Source organism: Mustelus asterias, chromosome 17 (genome assembly GCF_964213995.1).
Source record: "Mustelus asterias chromosome 17, sMusAst1.hap1.1, whole genome shotgun sequence".
Lineage (NCBI taxonomy): Eukaryota > Metazoa > Chordata > Chondrichthyes > Carcharhiniformes > Triakidae > Mustelus > Mustelus asterias.
The window spans coordinates 35,944,623-35,967,257 of record NC_135817.1 but is presented as its reverse complement, the minus strand read 5'-3'; the positions used below and the strand labels follow the sequence as shown (position 1 = coordinate 35,967,257).

The window sequence follows — 22,635 nt, the reverse complement described above, 5'->3', positions numbered from 1 at the left end:
GCAAAATCGGGCCCAGAGTCTATGGAATTCTCAAGAAATCAGGCAGACATTATAGTTCCACTGTGAGTCAATCATTATCACTGAAACTTTGTGTTTCTCATGAGGATTTCTTATTTCCACCTTTGAAGATTCTACCTTGGAGGATCCTACCTCGAAAATCTCTCCAAACTTCATTCACACTCAGACAACACTAACAGTGGCCAAGCTGGCAGGGTTTCAATCTGATCTTCTGAGATTCCTTCTCTCAGGTTTTCCGAGTAATTCAAATTGGAGCTTGCAAACATATTTACAGATCTTTGGCCATGCCAAGCAGAACACCACTGCTCCATACGGGTTCCTTTGCTGCAATGGTCCTTTTTACTTCAAGTCTGCACCTTGCAGTTATTTCTTTAATTTCACTGGGACCTGTTTTTGCCCTCTGTCTTTGTGACACTTGCAGGCTCGCTCCTCAAAGCTGACTGATTGAAGCAGAGTTGTTCAGTGCTACTTGAAATATACTGTTGACCTATTAAATCACTCCCAGGGGGTTTCAGCCATATTATTAGGCAGGAACCAATGTAATGAGTACTGTAACATCCTGCACCTTAAAAGCTACAATCTCCCTCAGACTGCAAATTTGAACACCCAGGAACATTGTGATCAATGGATTTCATAACAAAAGAAAGCCAAGAGCAAGATCTGTCAATCAAACAGTGTTTATGCTGGGGAGCAGCTATTTCTACAGAGTAATGGATGCCTGGGCTCTCATCCAAGAATGCTTAATGAGGCTTGATTGAAAGTCCAGACATCCATTACTCTGCTGAAACAGTTGTATCCTGCACCCTCCAAGAAGCATTGCTTGATTGGCTGCTCTGACTCTGTGATCTATTCTGACAATTGCATAATATGTATTTACACTAAGTAAAGAGGTTTCAAGTGCATGCACTTTCTGTTAATAATATTTTACAAAGTCCCGATGATTGACACTTTAATCAGGCTGCAGTGAAACAGGTTTTATACATGAATATTTTTAAAGCTTTTCCAGACTATAGGGTTAAGTGGTTCTGTGCAGAGTGTACAGTGGGTGAACGGGCAGAGAAGTGGCTTGCAACCTGCACCAGCCTGTGCCCTTATTCAATGCTGATGAAAATTAGGGGGCAACGAGGCATAGCTATCCTAGATCTAGGTTCTGGCCACTGTTTTTAAAGCTCCATGGAGTCACCCTGCCTCTGCAAACCTCCATCCCATTCTGTTTGTGTATCCTGGACAAACGATCCAGAAATGGACATTGAACCTCTGGTTAACACCCCAAGTTAATCTTTACAAAATAGCATATTTCTCATGCAACCCATATTGGCCTCGAATCAATAAATTCAAGTGGATACTCGACAAATTCTGGTGTATTGACTTCTCTGCAAAGGTGTTCCTGAGGCTCCAATGAATAGGTTCAAACATCCTCATAGGTGTTGCAGCCACATTAATAAATGACCACCAGCATTCATGGATAGATATTCATTCATGTTTAGGCCAGATACATTCTTTTAGGTCAAGTTGTTTAGTTCCGAGCAAAATTAGCACTTGCCAACTCAAAGCTCACAAGATAAAGCCTTACTGAATTGGCTGGATACAGAGAGAATGTTTTCTCTTGGGGACAAGAGCAGAACTAGAGGCCATCAATACAAGATAATCACCAAAAAATCCAACAGGAAATTCAGGAGAAACTTATTCACCTTTTGGAGTTGTAAAACTGGAAGTTGCTACCACGGGGAGTGATTGACAGTGGTAGATTTAGATAAGAAATGATGGGGGGAGGCCTGAGTGGAGCTGGACTGGTTGAGCCAAATGGTCTATTTCTGTAACAAAATGCTGGGAAACCTCAGCAGGCCTGACTGTATCTGTGGAAAGAGAATAGAACCAACATTTCGAGTCTGGATGACCCTTCGTCAAAGCTCAGAGCAAAGAAAATCAGACAAGATTTATACTGTGAGGATGGGGGTGGGGGGGGGGGCAGCAGGGGGAGCGGCTGTAATTGGACAAAGCCTATTTCTGTGCCCAATAAATGCCCAACACCCGATGTAAAATAACACCTTATTTGGTATTTCATTAGGTTTCCCTCCAAATTCTTTTTTTGGAAGTGCAGAATGAGTGCTGTCCATCGTCACATTAATTTAAGAAGTTCAACAAATTGTCATAGAGTCATAGAGGTTTGCAGCATGGAAACAGGCCTTTTGGCCCAACTTGTCCATGCCGTCCCTTTGTTTTTAACCACTAACTTAGTCCCAATTGCCCGCATTTGGCCCATATCTCTCTATAGCCATCTTACCAATGTAACTGTCAAAACGCTTTTTAAAAGACAAAATTGTACCCACCTCTATCACCTTGTTTCAGACACTCACCACCATCTGTGTAAAAAAATTGCCCCTCTGGACTCTTTTGAATCTCTCCCCTCTCACCTTAAACCTATGCCCTCTAGTTTTAGACTCCCCTACCTTTGGGAAAAGATATTGACTATCTAGCTGATCTATGCCCCTCATTATTTTATAGACCTCTGTCAGATCACCCCTCAGCCTCCTACGCTCCAGAGAAAAAAGTCCCAGTCTATCCAACTCCCCTTATAACTCAAACCACCAAGTCCCTGTAGCATCCTAGTATTTTTTTTTGGCACTCTTTCTCGTTTAATAATATCTTTCTATAATAGGGTGACGAGAACTGTACACAGTATTTCAAGTGTGGCCTACCAATGTCTTGTACAACTTCAACAAGACGTCCCAACTCCTGTATTCAATGTTCTGACCAATGGAACCAAGCATGCTGAATACCTTCTTCACTACTCTGTCCACCTGTGCCTCCACTTTCAAGGAGCTATGACACTGTACCCCTCGATCTCTTTGTTCTATAACACTCCCCAACGCCCTACCATTAACTGAGTAAGTCCTGCCCTGGTTCAATCTACCAAAATGCATCACCTCGCACTTGTCTAAATTAAACTCCATCTGCCATTCGTCAGCCCACTGGCCAAATTGATCACAATCCTGCTGCAATTCTCGATAAGCTTCTTCACTGTCCACCATGCCACCAATCTTGGTGTCATCTGCAAACTTACTAACCATGCCTCCTATATTCTCATCTAAGTCATTAAAATAAATGAAAATCACAGTGGACCCAGCACCGATCCCTGAGGCACACCGCTGGTCACGGACCTCCAGTTTGAAAAACAACCCTCTACAACCACTCTCTGTCTTCTGTCATCCAGCCAATTTTGTATCCATTTGGCTACCTCACCCTGGATCCCGTGAAATTTAACCTTATTCAACAACCTATCATGCAGTACCTTGTCAAAGGCCTTGCTAAAGTCCATGTACACAATATCAACTGCACTACCCTCACCGACCTTCTTGGTTACCCCTTCAAAAAACTCAATCAAATTTGTGAGACATGATTTTCCACTCTCAAAGCCATGTTGACTATCCCTAATCAGTCCTTGCCTCTCTAATGCCTGTAGATCCTGTCTCTCAGAATACCTTAACAACTTACCCACTACAGATGTGAGGCTCACCGGCTTGTAGTTCTCAGGCTTTTCCCTGTAGCCCTTTTTAAACAAAGGCACGACATTTGCCACCCTCCAATCTTCAGGCACCTCACCTGTGGTTGTCGATGATTCAAATATCTCTACTAGGAGACCCGCAATTTCCTCCCTAACCTCCCCTTTCATCAGGTCCTGGGGATTTATCTACCTCGATGCACTTTAAGACTTCCAGCACCTCCTTCTCTGTAATATGTGCACTCCTCAAGACATCACTATTTATTTCCCCAAGTTATCTAACATCCATGCCTTTCTCAACAGTAAATACTGGTGAGAAATATTCATTTAGGATCTCACTCATCTCTTGTGGATCCGCACATAGGTGACCTTGTTGATCCTTAAGAGGCCCTACTTTCTCCCTAGTTACTCTTTTCTCTTTGTGTATTTGTATAATCTCTTTGGATTCTCCTTTGCATTATCTGCCAAAGCAATCGCATGTCCCCTTTTTCTCTCTTAACTCTACTCCTGCACCCTCTATACCCTTTAAGGCATCCACTTGATCCCAGCTGCCTATGCATGTCATGTGCCTCCTTCTTCTTCTTGACCAGGGCCTCAATATCCCGATTCATCCGGGGTTCCACACTTCTACCAGCCTTGGCCTTCACTCTAAGAGGAATGTGCTTACCCTGAACCCTGGTTAATACATTTTTGAAAGCCTCCCACTTACCAGACATCCCTTTGCTTTCCCACAGACTCCCCCAATTAACTTTTGAAAGTTCCTGTCTAATAACATCAAAATTGGCCTTGCCCAAATTTAGAATTTTAACTTTTGGGCCAGACCTATCATTCTCCATAGCTATCTTAAAACTAATGGAATTATGGTCACTGGTCCCAAAGTGATCCCTCACTCATACTTCTGTCACCTGCCCTTCCTTATTTCCCAAGAGGAGGTCAAGTTTTGTCCCCTCTCTACTCGGGCTGTCCACATACTGAATGAGAAATTCCTCCTGAATACACTCAACAAATTTCTCTCCATCCAAGCCTCTAATACTATGGCTGTCCCAGTCAATGTTGGGAAATTAAAATCCTCTACTATTACCACCCTAATTCTCTTGGAACTATCTGTAATCTCCTTATATATTTGCTCCTCAATTTCCCGCTGACTATTTGGAGGTCTATAGAGCAACCATATCAATGTGATTTCCTCCTTCTTATTTCTCAGTTCTACCCTTATAGACTCAGTGGCCAAACTCTTGGATATGTCCCCTCTCAGTTCGGCCGTGATGTTTTCCCTAATCAAAAGTGCTACTCCCCCTCCTCTCTTACCTCCAGTTCTATCTTTCCTATAGCGTCTGTGTCCTGGAACATTGAGCTGCCAATCCTATCCTTTCCTTAGCCATGTTTCAGTAATAGCTATAATATCCCAGTCCCATGTACCCATCCATGCCCTGAGTTCATCTGCCTTGCCCATCAGGCCTCTTGCATTGAAATAAATGCAGTTTAATCTGGACTTCCCTTGCTCTCTGTCCTGTTTTTGCCTGACTTGTCTAGGACTAAGATTACTGACACTGCCTTTACTATTTAATGTGCTCTCTTTAACTTCGTGCTGTCTTTAAATTAATCCTTAAAGGGCATGGAGATTAGGGTTTGTAGAGATTGTTCCAGTCCTTAATTATTCTTGGAGGAGAAAGGAGTGAGCACTGGGGTGTATACAGTTCAAGCTTCTGTTATGAAGCTTCAAGCGCAAACACTTCTTGGACTATTATATTGCTTTATCATATTTCATTGTTCGTTCAAAATTTAATTGAGGCACATCAACCTATGGGTTTTTCTTCAGTTCTGAAGATGTTTTGGAATTCCCTGGAAGACCTGGAAATTGGCACGATTTGGGGAAAACCCTTAAAAGTGATAAATTAAACCTGGAGATGTGGTTAGTTTTGAAACTGGAACAAAAGATTGCAGAGTTTTCCTGAATGTAATTTGTGCCTGAAATTGCGCAATCCTTTGCACCAATTACATGCTGTCAGGGGAATTGTACTGAAAAAAAACACAATTGAACAGGAATTCCAGGCAGATTTTTTTTTAAATGCTGGAGTTTAATTATCTTTGTTCATGATTTCACAGGCGAATATGTAGGTGAGATATTACAACTGCTTTGGGTCGATGTTATAAGCACATAAATGATGGATTTTTTTAATGTAATGAGTCCTTTTCTGTCCTCGACAACTAGTATTTTGATTGAATTACGGAAAAAAAAGCTGCTCTTTTTAAACACCTGTAACTAAGTGCACTATTGATTCTTGAATGGGTTTGCAGAGTGCAGCAATCAATTGTACAGTCAGTCTAATGAACTGGAATCATTTGCCTATTGACTGTGGAGCAGCAAGGTCCTTTCTCTCCTATTGCTAGCTATAAAACAAGAACTGTGTATCCTTACCTGGCAATAAATGGAAACGATTTTGGATTTTTAAAAATTGTAACTCAACTGAAATACAATGTCAGTCCCTGCATTCCATAGTTGATCACTTTCTGTTAAGTAAGGAAATTCTGATGCCAAGACTATTGATAATTGAAGTAAAGAACTTGCCATTATCAGAATTCAGGTGTCCACAACTTCAAAAATAAGGATTTCAGTTGACTTTTTTTACTGTAGTAAGGATTACTCAGATTGCTGCTTCAGTTCTGTTAATGTGGTCAGTTTATTAGGAAGGGTGATGACCATAGACATTGTTTGTTTGTGTTGTTCCTGCGAGTCACGCTTCTCTGTATTAGAGCACTCTCTTGTAGGTTCCGTGAGATGGATTTCCTGAAAAATTGTTCTAATGAGACAGCATCAGCTCTGGATTTGAGAGGGAGGACATAGTTGCCATCCGATTGTTGGTAGTCCAATACTTGGTAGTGTGGATGAACAGAGGGATCTGGGTGTCCATGAGCATAGATCCCTGAAAGTTGGCACCCAGGTTGATGGGGTTGTTAAGAAGGCGTACGGAGTGTTAGCTTTTATTGGTAGAGGGATTGAGTTTTGGAGCCAGGAGGTCATGCTGCAACTGTACAAAACTCTGGTGCGGCCGCACTTGGAGTATTGCGTACAGTTCTGGTCGCCACATTATAGGAAAGATGTGGAAGTGTTGGAAAGGGTGCAGAGGAGACTTACCAGGATGTTGCCTGGTATGGTCGGAAAATCGTATGAGGAAAGGCTGAGGGACTTGAGGTTGTTTTCGTTAGAGAGAAGGTTAAGAGGTGACTTAATAGGGGCATACAAGATGATCAGAGGATTAGATAGGGTGGATAGTGAGAGCCTTTTTCCTCGGATTGTGATGGCTAACATGAGGGGACATAGCTTTAAATTGTGGGGTGAGAGATATAGGACAGATGTTAGAGGTAGGTTCTTTACTCAGAGAGTAGTAAGGGTGTGGAATGCCCTGCCTGCAGCAGGAGTGAACTCGTCAACATTAAGAACATTCAAATGGTTATTGGATAAACATATAGATGATATTGGAATAGTGTAGATTAGAGGGGCTTTAGATTGGTTTCACTGGTCGGTGCAACATTGAGGGCCGAAGGGCCTGTACTGCGCTCTTATGTTCTATGTTCTAATTATATAAACAATCAGCAAAAACAAGAAAAATGCATCAAATCATTTGAGTGCTTTAAAAATGATGATTCACTCATTTAAAATAACAAAATCATTAAAACTTAAAGTTAATGTAGGGAATAGATTAGGAAAGCTATTCAATTTTATAGGGATGAGCATAGCATTTGCAATTTTAATAAGGGACTATGCCTTTGAGATTGCTGGAGAGTATGCTGTTGCCAAGCCAACAACTGCTTAGAACTGCATATATTACATAGAAATGTCAGCATGGGAACAGGCCATATTGGCATTTATACTCCATGCAAGAGGTGGTCAACATCATATGTGCTTGCTCTATTCCTAAATCACCTATCTAACCTATTGTTAAATGTTGACATGAATTTTAGCCGATAGGATGGGTAGTCAGGGGTCAGCTTCCTGCCTGATTGGGAGTAGAGTTTTGGGCAGCATTAGGTTGCCAGCAGGCAACAATGTAAGTATTCACAGGATGGCAAAGAGGGCATCCCAGTCTAGAGGAAGGCTAAGATTTCCTTACTGGGTTAATACTTCTGGAAGTATCGAGAATCAGTTGTCCGTTGTCAATGAAAGTTACCAGTTCCCAACATGAATTTGCGATTTTGCAATTCGTTAGTAAGTAGCCCTCAACCAACTGAAGTTAGTAGATTGCAGAGTTTCATTGCTAAAAATACAGCCCTGAAATAATGCTAATAGGATGGACTTGTCAGCAAAACATTGGCTGGGATTTTCCGGGTCCTTTTGGGATGGACTGGGAGGTGAGCAGGCTGGCAACGTGACAGCATCACAAAAGCATCTTATGGGAAGCAATATTGACAACAGGAAGAAAGTTGGTGGCTCGAACACCCACCAGGAGGACAGTTGAATCAATGAAGCGGCCAATTAAGGATCACTTCCCAGGTCTCTGTGCTTTTTGTCTCTGTTGAGAGGGCCTGGCAATATATGGGTAGATGGAACTCGAACTTGGAGCTTCTGGCTCAGAGACTAGGACACTACCCATTGTGCCAGAAGACTTCCAAAAAGACTTTGGGGGCTCAGGAAGTGAGCTACTCGCTACAGAATTCCCAGCTTTTGACTTAGCCTTGCAGCCGCAGTGTTTCCATAGTTGGTCCAGTTATATTTCTGGTCAAAGGTAACCCCCAGATGTTCGAGTCCCATCCCAGGACGTGATGGCCAAAGAAGGTGTGTTCATAATGTGGTCAAACAGATTGAGTGCGTAAACCTGCAAATCATTCCAAAATGCCAATGGCTGGCGGTAAGAATGGGAGAGACTCCTCGCCAGCCACGCTTGATGTGGAATGGCACCCCAGGATGTGGATAGTTGGGATTCAGCGATGATAATGCCATTGAGTATCAAGTAAAATGGTTAAATTCTCTCTTGTTGGAGATAGTCATATTCTGGCACTTATGTAGTGTAAATGTTACTTACTCCTTTTCAACCCAAGCCTGAATGTTGGCCTTATCTTACTGTATATGGGTACAAACTGCTCCAATATCTAAGGGGTTGCAAATGGAAGTGATGATCTTGTGGAACAAAATATCATACTTGGGACTCATGATGTGGAGATGCCGGCGTTGGACTGGGGTAAACACAGTAAGAAGTTTAACAACACCAGGTTAAAGTCCAACAGGTTTATTTGGTAGCAAAAGCCACACAAGCTTTCGGAGCTCCAAGCCCCTTCTTCAGGTGAGTGGGAATTCTGTTCACAAACAGGGCGTTCTCCAAGGCGGCCTTCACGACACATGACGGCGCAGAGTCGCTGAGCAGAAACTGATAGCCAAGTTCCGCACACATGAGGACGGCCTCAACCGGGATATTGGGTTCATGGCACACTATTTGTAACCCCCACAGCTTGCCTGGACCTGCAGAGTTTCACTGGCTGTCTTGTCTGGAGACAATATACATCTTTTTAGCCTGTCTTGATGCTCTCTCCACTCACGTTGTTTGTATCTTAAAGACTTGATTAGCTGTAAGTATTCGCATTCCAACCATTATTCATGTAAATTGAGTCTGTGTCTTTATATGCCCTGTTTGTGAACAGAATTCCCACTCACCTGAAGAAGGGCTTGGAGCTCCGAAAGCTCGTGTGGCTTTTGCTACCAAATAAACCTGTTGGACATTAACCTGGTGTTGTTAAACTTCATACTTGGGACTAACAGAGTAGCAGTTTCTAAAGTGATTTCATAGGCTCTTCAGGGATGCAATTAGAAAATTGTGTTAAATCTTAACTGTTATACTGGGGCCACAGGTGTAAACCAAAAATGAAAAGCAGTATGCACAAGCACATTCTACAACCAAAGTGCAAATCCTCTCCTGTGGAGGCATCCAGACTCCTGCTGGAATTAGGCTTTTGTATATTCAAATAGACGGCTTAATGCATGGTTGAAGCAATCTTTCCAAAATTCATTAGTGACCCAACGCAACATACAGACTTGATCCAATTTGTAGGCCTTGGTTCCTTCATCTTCCGTCATTTATCTCTGGCATTGACACATGAATGCAATGACTGTACGCATGACTACATGCATATTGGGAGATTCATGACCTCTCTGTATAACCACAGATGCCAGAAGAATATCACAAGAGCCAGTCGTACGAAACAGCACACTCCATCACCAGGTTTCTCAAGCAGTGATTGTAATAACGTGACTGCTCAGGGTCAGGCCAGGGTAGATACTTTACTGTGTGAGACAGCCCGACCGTACAAGATAACCTTGTCAGCAAGAAGTGATTTTCCTTTAAATCAAGACTTCACCCATACCATAGAGACAAAAGAGCCTAAGCTGCAGAAACAGAGGTAGCATTAAAATTGGACATTTGGGGAAAATCTGAAAGGAATGTTCAATGCTGAAGTGAGACTGCAGTTCATGTGCACCATTTATCCCTGTAGAAAATGTTCATATTCTCGTACATAGCATTTCCCTTAGCTTTCTTAACTTTCACTTATTCTTACACTTGAACTTTCTGTCAACTGATGCCCTCATAAAACAGCAGGGAGAAAGGTTAAAGTAGGAATTAGCTCAGTTTATCAATTTGCTTGTACAAGTGGATTGCTTATGATCCAGAGAGTGACTTTTTGTGCTTAGTGATTGAAGGTTGGTTTGAATTTTTGTTCTCTTTCCTCCGGTACTTTGGACATAAATCCATGTACAGCTAACTTTTCCATTGTGAAACACAATCATGAAATCTGAGCAACATTGAAGAGTAATAATGACCAGTTTTACCTCTACATTGTTGCCTAATTGCAAAGGAAACATATTTTATTAATTAATAATGATGGGTGGAGTCTTATGGTCCCACCAGCCATGGGAAGCTTGGCTGGTGGGGGAACTTAATTTGGCAGGAAGCCAAAAATCAGTTTCCTGATGGCTGGATGAACTTTAGCCATTAAGATCTTGGGACTTTAAAAGGGGTGTTAATGGTGGGCCAAGCTTTGTGACGAATAATGTCGGGAAGGTCTTTTGCATGCGCTAGCATGTCATGCATGCTGATTAATAGGTCACTTCACTGGAATTAATTTTCCCCTCCAAATTAAGTTCCCTGCCAGTAAGAAATTATAGCATTCACATTTATAGTTGTACATAAGTTGCATGCACCTGGAGAGCTTCACTTCTTCCATGACTTTGAGGTGAGTGGACACATCTGTAGCCTTCTTGTGGATCACTTAATATCTACTCTCAACTTGGGTGCTGGCTGGTCGAGCTGCCTGAAGAGTGGACAGGGGAGGCAAGCAAATGGTGGAAGAGTGGGGTAGAGTGGAGTGAAGGCCGGACACTAGAGGCAACAGAGGTGGAGAAAGGAAGAGAGGCTATCTAAGGAAGGGATTGTCTGGCACCAGGAAGGAGACTGTCTGAGGAAGCAAAATAGACTATCCTGGCTCGGGCGGGACAGCGAGAGAATTTGAGGACGCATTGACGTGGGAAGGGCCTTTCTTGTTGAGTCTGGGAATCCTATGGCGAGGTAAGGAAGGGGAGTTTCCTGGCAAGGATGGTGGGAGAGATAGTCCTAGAGGATAAGAATGTAAGAACTAGGAGCAGGAGTAGGCCATTTGGCCCCTTGAGCCTGCTCCGCCATTCAATAAGATAATGGCTGATCTTTTCGTGGACTTAGCTCCACTTACCCACCCACTCACCATAACCCTGAATTCCTTTACTGTTCACAAATCTGTCTATGAGGTAGCCTCAACTGTTTCACTGGGCAGGGAATTCCACAGATTCACAACCCTTTGTGTGAAGAAGTTCCTCCTCAACTCAGTCCTAAATCTGCTCCCCCTTATTCTGAGGCCATGCCCTCTAGTTCTGGGTTCACCTGCCAGTTGAAGCAACCTCCCTGCTTCTACCTTATATATTCCCTTCATAATTTTATATGTTTCTCATTTTTTAAAATACCAATGAGTATAGGTCCAGTCTACTCAGTTCGCCCCATAAGCCATCAGACCCTCCTTATAAACCATGTGGTTGGTGCTGTTGAAAGAGAGCTCCTGGCAATTGAACTGAGGGTACTGAGCAGTCACAATGGGAGGGAGGAATGAGATGTGATAGGGTGGCAGATCAAGGGTGGTAGTCAGGTAACTGAAATTTTCACAGGGTGCAGCAGGTCATGGAAACAGACAAAACAGGTGGCTTGTATAACAGAAGGGGTCATGGTCAGTCTGGGCATTGGGATACTCATGGCTATAGGCTCAGAGGGGAGGGAAAGCGTATGGAGGTGGATTTACTAGATTCAAAAATAACGGGACATTCAAGGGTGACAGAGAGGACAGGAATGGTTACATTGGATGGGTAAAGAGTGATGGGGAAGTTGGTGGGGGATAGGGTGAGGATAAGAAGGTTGAGAAGCGAGTCTGAAAGTAGCGTGCACCATTTTTTCAATTCTCACCTGTGCAACACAGCCGATGTAAAACTGCGATACCTTGAAGAGGGAAGAGGGTCTTTTTGGATGAGTGGAGTTCAAGGTCAATACAATTACTGACTAAAGAGACATCCCGATAATGATAAGGCAATCTGGATAACAACCATGCTTAGTTGTGTTCTCCTCTCTGTGGTGAAGCACACATGGCAGCAGCTTTGTTCTCAACTCAAGGGCCTTGTTATGACGATGTGAGGAGGATGAAATGACTCCTTATTCTCTCACTCCACCTTTGACTGTCACAGGCTATTTTTGAGAACTTAGAGAGGATGTACCTTTCTAATTCTATAAGTCTCTCTATTTACACTTTCAATGTGGAATAAATTATTCAGATGGGTTTTCTCAGGTTAAACAAAGATCAGGATAAGTTCATTGACCTTGAACTCCACCCACCCAAAGTTATTTCCCAAGTTAAAAGCTGCTCACCCCACAACGGAAATCACTCCCACTCTGTGCTCACTACCAAATTTGGACTCTAGAATGGAATTATTTTAGATAATTAATATTGTTTTATATATATATATATGTGTTAATATTGTTCAATCACTATTATTCAATTCTATTATAATACCAAAAGTAAACTTTTTTCATAGTATTCATATTCAAAGTGGATATATATGGATTTCTCACTTTACACGAAAGCAAGTAGCGAGCTATGATGTTGAATGAAGCAGAGTCAAGGAACAATTTCTAAAAGATATTGGTTGGGAACATAGGAGAAGAAAACCTGCAGGGCTGTAGAGAAAGAGTGGTGCGATGGGACTGATTGGAGTTGGAGAATCACATTAACTCGATGAGCCGAATGGCCTCCTCCTGTGCCATAATGACTCTCTTGACGCCAGGATCTGGGACCATCTGCACACACTTGAAGTCAATCCTTAACTGGGTCAACAGGAGAACAGCATAATGCCAAGGAAACTGTTACTTCCCTTAATTATTTAAACATTGCTGTCTCTTTGCATATTCTGAATGCTTGCACCCTAATGATAAATGTGGGAATTTGAAAATGCAGGCACATTTCAATTTGTGCTCGCTGTGTGCAAATGCATTTTATCTGCAAAAAAATTACATTTGTGCCCTCGAGCATGATTAAATAGCTCTATATTTCCCAACCCTTGGTTTAGTATTAATAATGATTAAAGCTCTCTTTCATCTATTTCTGTTTTATTCATTTCAATAAAATAACACTCCACAGGAAGCTTCACCCTTTTATTTTAGTTGAACAATCTTGTCTTATTTCTGAGTCAACTGCTCCGTTAACAAAAAAAGATACTGAGCAAAGATCAATGTGATCGTTGGGTAATGTGGGCCAAACTTGTGTCAGAATTAGTACAGAAGAAGTATTCAACAAAATATCTACTTTATTGACAAGAATCCACTGGATTTGGGTATTGGCTAGATGATTAAGCTATGCAAATAGGACTATTATAAAAATTAAAGTCCATAATTTTTTTCAATAATAGTATAAGGTGTAAATGTATAAAACAGGTGACACATTGGTACTGTCAACTTGTTTTCCCATTGTGACAGATCTCCAGGATATGGCTTGGAGCGTGCTGTTAGGCATTTGGAAAATGCTTCGTGGCTGTTCTCATCCTATGAATGTTCTGACATATACAATGTATTTTATATGGGTTGCATTTCTTTTAACTGTGAAGATGTTCTTCATGCTTATCTTTCTCATTACATCCATCCTGTGTTAAAATATATCTGTCAGTGTGGGAAATTGCTCAGGTATGTCCTGTCCACCAAACGCAGGCCAAAACCATCCAGCCAATCGTCACCCCATCAGCCCACTCTCAATCGTCAGCAAAGTGATTGCACACTGATGCTCCACCAGGATCACTCGCCTCCAGATCTCATTGTAGCCTTGGTCCAAACAGAGACAAAAACCTGAACTCCAGAGGTGAGAGTGATGAATATCAAAGCAGCATTTCACCGAGTGTGGCAAAGGGGCCCTTGCAAAACTGGAGTTACTTGGAATCAGAGGGGGTCGGCGGAGTTGAAATCCTCAACTGGTTGAAGTCAAACATGACACAAAGGAAGATGGTTGTTGTTGTTGGAGGACAAACATCTCAGTTCCTGGGACCTTGCTGGAGGAGTTGCTTAGGTAGTGTCTTAGACCCGGCCATTTTCAGCTGCACCATCGATTACCTTCCTTTGAGTGTAAGATTGGAAATGGGGACTAAAGACTTGGACAACATTCTGGCTTGGACAGATAAGTGGCAAGTAACATTCACATCACACAAGTGCCGGCAATGGCCATGTCCAACAAAAGTGAATCAAACCATCTCCCCTTGATATTTGATGGCATTAATATCACTGAAACCCCCACAATGTCCTGGGGGCAGTGACCAGAAACTGAACTGAACAGGCCATATAAATACTGTGGCTACAATGGCAGGTCAGAGGCTGGGAATTCTGTGGTGAGTAACACACCATCTATCTTTCAAAGCCTGCCCACCATCCACAAGGCACAAGTCAGGTGTGTGATGGAATAAAGTTTAAAATTTATTTATTTTAGTGTCACAAGTAGGCTTACGTTAACACCAATGAAGTTACTGTGAAATTCCCTATAGTCTCCATTTGCCTGAATGAGTGTGGCTCCAACAACACTCAAGAAACTCAACACCATCCCACTTGATGCTTCAGCCCATTATTCACTTCCTTCACCACTGATGCACAGTGGGAGTAGTGTATGCGATATACAAGTTGCACTGCAGCAACACATCAGCACTCCACTGAGTGAACTTGTAAACCTGCAATCTTTACCACCGAAGAAAATAATGGTGGCAGGCAACAGGGAACACCACCACCCTGCAAGTTCCCCTCCAAGCCAGACACCATCCCGAGTTGAAATTATATCATCCTTCCTTCACAGTCACCGGATCAAAATTCCAGAACTCCCTTTCCAGCGGCTTCATGGGTGCACTTGCACCAGGTGGACTGCAGTGGTTCAAGAAGATGGATCACCACCACCTTCTGAATGGCAATTAGGAACGGGCAACCATTGTTGGCCTTAGCAACAACCTCCAATCCCATGAACTTTCAAAAAAATTAAGACACTTAGTCAGCTACTATACCTCGTTCCTTCTTGGGACTTGAAAAATGCAGAAATCCTTGCTCTCACAGGTGAAATAGAGGAAATATGTACCGAATTTATATACTTGTAAATCCTGTACATTTCTCTGTCTCTTATACACATAGTTCTGAAGAAGTGGGGAGAATTGGAAGTCTCGGCCATCCATTTAGCAGCTGAGAAAATAGTGATTAGGAGTTGAAAATTGATAGGGCAACTCAACCACTCCACTTAAACCCAAGGTATGCCTGATGCATTATACTGGAAGATGTGCTCTTGGATGAGAAGCCTGCTTACCTGAAACAGGGATAAGGCTGTATTATTGTGTAATTGGAGTCTAATTTCGGTGTAGGACCCCAACGGAAAATTCAGGTACAGATGGGCAAATATTGCACTGCACAACCTCTGTTTACTTGAATCTGGTCTTGAGCAGCTCAAACCTTGGTTCTCAGAGAGACTGTGTGTGTGCTCGACAAACAAAATTGCTTCCCAATGTTATATGTTGAAGATGCCAGAAGGAATTGGAGTTTTCAGCCTTCGCTCCACCAAGGTATTGCAGGCTGTTGTTGGCCTGGGATTACACTTCTTGTTTTGCCCTAGGACCTACCCATGGGCCAGCTCAGCACCTGATCTGACTTTGTCAAGCCCAGACCCGTAAGTTGCATTTAAACAGGACCTACAGATTTTGGCTTCAAATGACATTTGGACCAAATCTGACTTGCCTCAACACAAAGCAATCTCTACACCAAAGTGCGGTCTGACATGAGACAAATTTCTCCTATTAATTGTCTGTATATATGCGAGGAGAAAAACAGTTTATATTCATTCATGAAATGTGACAATTACTGGCATGGCCAGTAATTTGTTGTCCTCAAAATTTATGAGAAGTTGGGGATAAGCCACATTCTTGTACAGCTTCATCCATGCAATGTAGCTGTACCCACAGTGCTGTTAGAAAGGGAGTTCCAAGATTTTGATCCAATGATAGTGAAGGGGTGGTGAAATGTCATTCCAAGTCCGGATGGAGTGTGACGTGAAAGGGAACTTTCAAGTGATGGTGTTTTTGGTAATTCTTTACTCCATTCTTCAAATTACTAAGTCAATGCTCAGAGTGGTCTGGGTGGACCCGAATCCATTCCTTGTTTGCTCCAAAAACCAAATTCAAATTTCAATTGTATCCAATTCATGGTCCAGACAAGAGAGATAAACTAGATCCAAGCTGACAAGCCAAGGCATTGCACCCCTTCTTGGGCTTGATCCAATGCTTGATCTTAGCCAAAAGGCTGAGAAACGAATGATTTTTAAAAATATATATTAACTCCATTCTTCAAGTTACAAAGCCAATGCTCAGCGTGGATTGGGCAAACCCAAATTCGTTCCTTGCTTGCTCCAAAAAACCAACTTCAAATTTCAATCGAATTCACTTCTTGGTCCCCACAAAAGAAACGAACAAGATTCAAGCTGACAATATTGCACCTCATCTTGGGCTTGATTTAATGCTTGATTATAGCTAAAAGGCTGAGAAAATGGTGTTCGCATGCATCCACTACATTTGTCCATCCAGGTGGTAGAAGTCGTGGATTTGGAAGGTGCTGTTGAAGCAGCCTTTGGAAAGTTCCTGCATTGTAACTTATAGATGGTACATTTTGTGTGCTGTGGTGGAGGAAGTGAATGTTTAAAATGATGGATGGCCTGCCGATCAAGTGGGCTTTGTCCTGGATCGTGTCAAGCTTCTTGATTGTTCTTGGAGCCACACTCATCCAGCAAGTGGAGGGTATTCCATCACACTTCTGACTTGTACCTTGTAGATGATGGATGGGCTTTGGAGAATCAGGAAATGAGTTACAGAATTCCAAAGTCTCTGACCTGTTCTGACAACCACACTATGTATATGGCTGATACAGTTAAGTTTCTGGTCAACTGTAATCACTAGGATATTGATGTTGGGGGTTTCAGCAATGGTATTACTGTTGAATATCATGAAGAGATAGCTAGAAGCTAATGCAAAGGCCAAACTCTGACCTTGTTAAGATATGATGTGGAGATGCCGGCGTTGGACTGGGGTAAGCACAGTAAGAAGTCTCACAACACCAGGTTAAAGTCCAACAGGTTTATTTGGTAGCAAATACCATAAGCTTTCGGAGCACAGCTCCTTCGTCAGATTCCACTCCATCTGACGAAGGAGCTGTGCTCCGAAAGCTTATGGTATTTGCTACCAAATAAACCTGTTGGACTTTAACCTGGTGTTGTGAGACTTCTTACTTGTTAAGATAGACAGTTTTGCAATTGATTTGTTTTTGAAAGGTCCATGGATTATAAGAGGCTGGTAGATTCTAGAAATTGCTCCATGGGAGGAAAACTGGCAACTCGGTAGAAGTTGTCCGATTTTCATTTCCATTCATTTTAATTTGACCCAGCAGTAATATTCAAGGTTTGTCAGGAAAATATAGAGGGAAAATGTTATTTAGGAAAAGTAAACTTTATTTGATTGAAGATCACCAAAATCTCTCTATAAAATTGTTATTTTCAAAGAGTAAGAAGTTCCCAACAGTAATCAGAAAGTCTGCAACTTTTGTACTCTATTTAAACTCTCCACTTCATTATGTTTTCATGCCATTTTTGGAGGTTATATTTTTACATGCTTCATTGCACCTTTATCATTTTTTTCAGTGCTTTCTTTCAGAAAAAGAAATTGAAGCAAATATTATACATTTGCCACTCAAAGCTGACTGCTGTCAATCCACATGTGTATGGATTGGGTACCATTAGTTCTGAATATTTTCCTTTTTCTGTTATTATTGAAATTAGAATCATATAAATTTTATGAAATAATTAAAATTTAAAGGTCACATTTTGGATATTTTACCTGTGCTACTCAATAAACACCAAGTACCCAACACCATGGATTTTAAAATCAGCTTTTCTCAGCTTGACTTGCTAACAGTAACTAAAACAATAGCCATTGCTGTAATAGCAATCAAACTCTCAGTTAATTAATCTACTCCAAACCACAGGAGTCTAAATTCACGGACACAGAAGCAGTAGTTGTAGCATCACACATGACTGAAGCCTTTAAACGGTTCACATTTATTGGGTTTCCCGGGATGAATGGGAACAAGAAGGAGAGATAAGGCAAAAAGTTGTTTTTACTCGACTGAAATGAACTAGGATAAGAAATCTAAGGCTTCATTGACAAGACACTGGTGGCAAATCGGGGTGTATGGACACATTATTGTATTATAGCTATAATCATAAGGCATATAGCCCAGGAATTACTATCAACAATATTAATGGATGCACTTAATACTTTCACGTTATACCACCTTGCCTGCTATTTAAATGTTGGTATTCATCCAGTTATATTTAAACTGATTAATGTTGCCACCAAAATAACAAGCAAAGGAAAGAACCTCGAACAGAGGTATGTTTGACTGCTCATATCTCAAAGTAATATTTCTCTTGTCATAAACTTTTCCAGACAATTATGTTTTGAAACGTCCCTTTCACTGAAAGTGAAAGAGGGAGTCTTGAAAGGGGTGTGGTGAATTCCTAGTAAATACTTCAGTTTTGGAGAAGTTTCCATATGACTTCATGGGGATGGGGATGAGTGTTAAGAAGGAATAAAGAGTCAAATAGAAACCGATGAAGATGTTGAATTGTTGGTTTTAGCATCTCTCACAGAAGCTTACAGAACAGAGGAAAAGCTACCACTGTGAAGGAGGGAGGAAAATATTGAACTCTTCCAGGAGAGGGTCTCCCCTGTTCTGAAGAAAAGATTTGGATCAGAACTAAAACTCTCTTTGGGAGAAGAGTTTTACCAGAGCCAGTTAAACTGCTTAAAGGGTCAGATACGTGGATCCTGAATTTCTGAATTGGCATGACTGTCATGACCTGAAGAACAGAGGGATTAACCGAGATGTGCCTTCTCTGTGAAAATTGGATCTGGAAAACTCAGGCGGAGTGGGACTGTCGAAGGACACTGGGAGTTTCAACCTGGCATGGTGGAGAGTGGTTGCTGTAAGGTTCTGGCACAAACCCTCACCAGCTGGGCACAGCTATTAGGAAAATGCTGGGGTATGTCTCAATTTTCTGTGCCAAATGGGCAACTCATCTTTGGAAATAAATTGGGGAACTATTGAGTAGACAAGGCCTATATTTCCTAAAGCTTAGAGAGATGATAACATTGAAAATTATGCAATTTTTAAGGGATGTGACAGGTTGGATGCCCAGAGCACATTTCACATAGCTGAGGAATCTAGATCCAGGGGTGACAGTCACAGTATAAAAGGTTGTTTCGGACTGAGAGAAGGAGCAATCTCTTCAGCCAAAGGCTTGTGAATCTTTGGAATTCTCCACCTCAGTGAGCTGGGAATGCTCAGTCATTGAGTACATTCAAGACAAAGATCAATAGATTTTCGGACACAAAGGATATTAAGGGAATTGGGGATGGTGCAGAAAAAGTAGAGTTGATTTTATTGAATGGCAGAAAAGGCCTGAAGAGTTATTTGGCAATTCTTAATTCCTATGTCCCTATTAATATTGCTCATATACACTGCTGACAGGCATAGTCTGCATAGGAAACATAAAATACTTTCAAAATCAGTTTTCTTTATGTGTCCATTCCCTCAACAAAAGCATTTGAACTGCAGAACTTGATCCAAGTGTAGTCCTTCGGTATTTATTGAATTGATTGGTGAAGGTCTTAAAAGTGCCTAATGAGTAGAAAAAATTGCAGTCCTTAATTTTCTATTGTGTAATTATTGTGCTTTAAGTAGCCTCAAAATGTTATTCCTTCCAACAGTTTAGCAGTGACATTGTTCACAGAGTCCCGTCTTATGTAATGTACAATACAATACTGTGATCACTGATTTACTGTAATTGAATGCATCCTTATTGCAAACTGCTATGCAAGTGTTAGTGGTATTTTGAGGTTCCAATTGTGTATCTGTTTGCATTGCTCCACATAATGGATTAGATTTTTCTTCACAATCTCACCAATGTTGAGAGAGTTAGTGGTTGTCAATGATGCAAAATCCAGACAGCGAGCACTGCCACCTTACGGTTCAACTCATGGCCTTTTTCACCTTTCCAACAGGGTCACCATTGCCCTTTTTCTGCCCAATGTATGTATCTCCCAGCAGGTGGGCTGTGTCTCCGTTGAGTTTCCTGTCGCCACTTCCTGAGATTGCCATGCAGAAGATTCCGGGGTGGGCAGTGACATTCATGAGGTCCTCCATGGAGGAAGAGGGTTTTCTGGTGGCCTTTTCAACAAGAAGAACTTATAACTACATAGTGCCTTTAAGATAATAAAACATCACAAGGTGCTTCGCAGGAGCATTATATAACAAAAATAGACCCAAGCCATATCAGGATAGATAGGCAAAAGCTTTGTCAAAGAGGTTTAAAAGTCTTAAAGAAGAAGTGAGGGGCAGAAAGTCAGAGAAGTTTGGTGGAAGAAAATTTCAGAGCTTAGGGCCTATGAATATAAGGACACTGCACGGTGCAGCAATTCAAATCGGGGATGCTCAAGAGGCTAGAATTAGTGGAACATCTCAGAGGTTTGTGAAGCTGGAGAAACTCACAGAGATTGGAAAGGGTGAGACCATGGAGTGATTTGGAAACAAGGATGAAAATGTTAAAATGAAGACTTTGTTTGACCGGGACCCAATGTAGGTCAGCAAACATAGGGGTGATATGTAAACTGTACTTTGTACAAGTAAGGACATGGGTATTAGAGTTTTGAATGGGCACCTGTTTGCAGGAAGTCAGATGTGGAGACCAGCCAAGACTGCATGGAATAGTCAAATATAGAGGGAAGAAAGTCCTCTTGGATACTACTTACCTTACTTTGTGGACTACAACCTGTGTTGCTTTGGATGGTTGACTGGAATTCTACTACTGGGAAGAAAGGCCCAGTTAATGCGTGTAATAAAGAATGGAGATTATATTACATACTGGTTGTTGAGTTTTATTTTTTGCTGTTATAAATAAAAGGAATCTTGATTATAAAAGATAATTTGCGAGATAAAACTGCACATTGGCAACTTTTTATATAACTGGAGTTTTGTGAATAAAAGGACCAGAACCTCAAATAAGTCCTTCTGAAATGTATGAAGCTATTTAAATATTGACAGAATTTAATTGAGGCAATGGGAGTCCCACATGCCATTTGGAGAACTGGTGGGAATCCCACGTCACTTTTCCATGGGAGGCTCAACACTATTTCAGCACAATCAGGCACTTCCTTTTTCATCTTTAAGCCTCCCGTTGGATCAACTTCCAGTCAAACTGATATCCTGCCCTCAAGTAATGCCGGCCAATCAGAGGCCAGCAGCTTTCCCGTCCGACAGTGCCACTTGGAGCTGTGGCCACTGTCAGTTTAAAGATGGGTCTGGAGGCGAGATTGGCCATGGATCGCTAGATAGAGGTGTTTGTGGGCACGATGGAGTTCGTGGAAGCAGGGTCATTGGCTGTGGGTTCTGGGGGTCAACAACAAGTGCAGTGAGGTGACTTCCTGTGGGCGCACTCTTCCCAATGCTGGGTCCCTTGATCGGGCCTATCAACAAGGGAACACCCTCCCACCCATCCCCTTGTAGGCCACTGGAAAAACCAGTACGGTTTGCTGGTGGCTTTCAGGTGGTGTGAAAGACCCAAGGGGATCCTGTTAAATCCCTGAATCACCATTAAATCCTGGTGAGCTTAAGGGTAATTGCTCATCTTTAATGAGCCCATTTGACATACCACACATATGGACTGGGATTCTCACATCTGGCCCTTCTCACCCCTGTGTAAACTGGGGATAGTCTTCCATGATACCACATATTGGAAACCGGTATTCCTGTCTAACTCTCCTGGACCCTCACCCAATCCCCCTCCCCACACCCCGCACACATCATGTTTGCTCCAGCAAATCCTGACTAGTATCTCCACACAGGGATTTGGTGATAATGCAGATAAGTAGATTTGATCTAGAAGATCAGCTGTGTTTTCATCCAGTGGTAAAACAGACCTGAAGGGACATATTGCCTATTCCTGCTTTTAGTTCTTATTCAGATTTCAGGCAGGGAAAGAGCAATAGTGATCATGTTGAGGTGGTGGGGAAAGGCCATTGAGTTGAATGGTGAGTTGGTGGCATTGTCTGCAATTTGCATACACACACAATTTGGTGAGATTGTGAAGGAGAATCTAATCTATTATGTGGAGCAATGCAAACTGCTACACAATTGGAACCTCAAAATACCACTAACACTTAAGCTTGCAATAAGAATGCAATTGGATTGATTCAATCAAAGTAAATCAGTGACCACAATATTATATTGTACATGACAAAATGAGACAAACAAAAGTGTCCACAGATGCTCTGTGAACACAAAAGAGAAGATGGGTTGCTAATTTGAAGTTTTGGCAGGGGAGGATTATATTTGAAGTAAGAAGAGAAAATGCTTTGATATTAGAGTTGTATAATCCACTGCACTTTGCTTTTGAAGTATTTGTCTCTGGAATACTAAGGTTTGTTTTGAAGTTACCATGCCGAC

General features: G+C 41.8%; 1 protein-coding gene across 1 annotated transcript in view; it reads left to right on the top strand.

Moving 5' to 3' along the window:
- Positions 1-22,635, top strand: part of il1rapl1b (interleukin 1 receptor accessory protein-like 1b) — a 904,912-nt gene that overhangs the window by 195,672 nt on the left and 686,605 nt on the right. The gene's annotated exons all lie outside the window — the stretch shown is intronic.